This window comes from Arachis stenosperma, chromosome 9, assembly GCF_014773155.1.
Source record: "Arachis stenosperma cultivar V10309 chromosome 9, arast.V10309.gnm1.PFL2, whole genome shotgun sequence".
Taxonomy (NCBI): Eukaryota; Viridiplantae; Streptophyta; class Magnoliopsida; order Fabales; family Fabaceae; genus Arachis; species Arachis stenosperma.
The window spans coordinates 120,085,766-120,089,048 of NC_080385.1; the positions used below are offsets into that span (position 1 = coordinate 120,085,766).

Here is a 3,283-nt window from a genome sequence, read left to right on the forward strand (position 1 = left end):
AGAAGAGAATATGGTAGAGAGGGAGAGAGTAGGTTCGGCTATATGGGAGAAGAGGGGGTTTGTGTTGTGTGAAAATGAAGAAGAATGGAAGGGTATTTATAGGGAGAGGGAGGGTGGTAGTTCGGCCATTTTGGGTGGGAATGGGTGGGAAATTGAATTTGAATTTTATGAGGGTAGGTGGGGTTTATGGGGAAGAGGAGGTTGATATGAATGGTGAATGGAGTAATTGGGAAGAGGACTTGAGGTGATTGGTGAAGGTTTTTGGGAAGTGGGATATGGGGAAGAGTGAAATGAGATTTGGATTAGGAGAGTGTGATTAGGATTAAAAGGTAAGGTGGGAATATGGTAGGTGGGGATCCTGTGGGGTCCACAGATCCTGAGGTGAAAAGAAATACCATTCCTTCACCATATAGGCGTGTAAAATGCCTTCATGCATCATTCTGGCGTTCAAACGCCCATTGGTGCATGTTTTGGGCGTTCAACGCCCATGTAATGCATGTTTCTGGCGTTGAACGCCAGTTTCATGCTTGTTTCTGGCGTTCAGCGCCAGTTTGTCCTCTCTGTGCACGTTCCTGGCGTTTAACGCCAGGTCGTTGCATGTTTCTGGCGTTCAGCGCCAGAATGGTGCTCTGTTCTGGCGTTGAACGCCAGCCAGATGCACCTTACTGGCGTTGAACGCCAGTCTGCGCTACCTCCAGGGTGAAAATTTTTTTCTTCTGTTTTTGACTTTGTTTTTAATTTTTTTTATCTTTTTCGTGACTCCTCATGATCATGTACCTAATAAAACACAAAAATAACAAAGAAACAAAATAAAATAAAATTAGATAAATAAAATTGGGTTGCCTCCCAACAAGCGCTTCTTTAATGTCAATAGCTTGACAGTGGCTCTCATGGAGCCACAAGGTGATCAGGTCAATGTTAGTGTAGTCCCAACACCAAACTTAGAGTTTGGATATGGAGTTTAAACACCAAACTTAGAGTTTGGTTGTGGCCTCACAACACCAAACTTAGAGTTTGGCTGTGTGGGCTCTTCTTGACTCTGAACTGAGAGAAGCTCTTCATGCTTACTCTCTTTTGTCACAGAGGGATGGCCATGTGCCTTAAACACAAGGTAGTCCCCATTCAATTGAAGGACTAACTCACCTCTGTTGACATCTATCACAGCTCCTGCTGTGGCTAGGAAAGGTCTTCCTAGGATGATGCATTCATCATCTTCCTTCCTAGTGTCTAGGATTATGAAATCAGTAGGGATGTAAAGGCCTTCAACCTTTACTAGCACGTCCTCTACTATTCCATAAGCTTGTCTCATGGACTTGTCTGCCAATTGTAATGAAAACAAGGCAGGTTGTACCTCAATGATCCCCAGCTTCTCCATTACAGAGAGTGGCATAAGATTTATCCCTGACCCCAGGTCACATAGAGCTTTTTCAAAGCTCATAGTGCCAATGGTACAAGGTATTGAGAACTTGCCAGGATCTTGCTTCTTTTGAGGTAGAGTTCTCTGAATCCAGGTATCTAGTTCACTAATGAGCAAGGGAGGTTCACTTTCCCAAGTCTCATTACCAAACAGCTTGGCATTCAGCTTCATGATGGCTCCTAAATATTGAGCAACTTGCTCTCCAATCACGTCTTCATCCTCTTCAGAGGATGAATAGTCTTCAGAGCTCATGAATGGCAGAAGGAGATTTAATGGAATCTCTATGGTCTCTATATGAGCCTCAGATTCCTCTGGATCCTTAATAGGAAACTCCTTCTTGCTTGAGGGACGTCCCAGGAGGTCTTTCTCACTAGGATTTTCGTCCTCCTCCTCCCTTGTGCATTCGGCCACATTGACTATGTCAATGGCCTTGCACTCTCCTTTTGGATTCTCTTCTGTATTGCTTGGGAGAATACTGGGAGGAGTTTCAATGACTTTCTTACTAAGCTGGCCCACTTGTGCCTCCAGATTTCTAATGGAGGATCTTGTTTCATTCATGAAACTAAAAGTGGCCTTTGACAGATCAGAGACTATATTGGCTAAATTAGAAGTATTTTGTTCAGAATTTTCTGTCTGTTGCTGAGAAGATGATGGATATGGCTTACTATTGTTCAGCCTGTTGCGTCCACCATTGTTAAAGCCTTGTTGAGGCTTTTGTTGATCCTTCCATGAGAAATTTGGATGATTTCTCCATGATGAGTTATAGGTGTTTCCACAAGGTTCACCCATGTAATTAACCTCTGCCATGGCAGGGTTCTCATGATCATAAGCTTCTTCAGAAGCTGCCTCTCTAGTACTGTTGGATGCATGTTGCAATCCATTCAGATTTTGAGAGATTATGTTGACCTGTTGAGTCAACATTTTGTTCTGAGCCAATATGGCATTCAGAGTATCAATTTCAAGAACTCCTTTCTTCTGAGGTACCCCATTATTCACGGAATTCCTCTCAGAGGTGTACATGAACTGGTTATTTGCAACCATGTCAATGAGTTCTTGAGCCTCTTCAGGCGTTTTCTTCAGGTGAATAGATCCACCTGCAGAATGGTCCAATGACATTTTCGAAAATTCAGAGAGACCATAATAGAATATATCTAATATGGTCCATTCTGAAAACATGTCAGATGGACATCTTTTGGTCAGCTGCTTGTATCTTTCCCAAGCTTCATAGAAGGATTCACCATCTTTTTGTTTGAAGGTTTGAACATCCACTCTCAGCTTGCTTAGCTTTTGAGGAGGAAAGAATTTATCCAAGAAGGCAGTGACCAGCTTATCCCATGAGTCCAGGCTATCCTTGGGTTGTGAATCCAACCATATTCTAGCTCTGTCTCTTACAGCAAAAGGGAAAAGCATGAGTCTGTAGACTTCAGGATCAACTCCATTCGTCTTTACAGTCTCACAGATCTGCAAGAACTCAGTTAAAAACTGGTAAGGATCTTCAGATGGAAGTCCATAAAACTTGCAGTTTTGTTGCATTAAAGCAACTATTTGAGGCTTAAGCTCAAAGTTATTGGCTCCAATGGCAGGAATGGAGATGCTTCTTCCATCAAACTTGGACGTTGGCTTTGTGAAGTCACCAAGCATTCTCCTTGCATTATTATTATTATTTTCGGCTGCCATCTCCTTCTCTTGTTCGAAAATTTCTGAAAGGTTGTTTCTGGATTGTTGTAATTTAGCTTCTTTTAAATTTTCTCTTTAGAGTCCTTTCAGGTTCTGGATCAATTTCAACAAGAGTGCCTTTATCCCTGTTCCTGCTCATATGAAAGAGAAGAAAACAAGAAAAGAAAGAGGAATCCTCTATGTCACAGT

The 3,283-nt window shown here is 42.3% G+C and overlaps 1 non-coding gene across 1 annotated transcript; it reads left to right on the forward strand.

Moving 5' to 3' along the window:
- The first annotated feature begins 2,591 nt into the window (after nt 1–2,591).
- Nucleotides 2,592–2,695, forward strand: LOC130952885 (small nucleolar RNA R71). The gene has a single exon (XR_009075060.1). It is a non-coding gene; the product is annotated as a small nucleolar RNA R71 (small nucleolar RNA).
- The last annotated feature ends 588 nt before the right edge of the window (nt 2,696–3,283 follow it).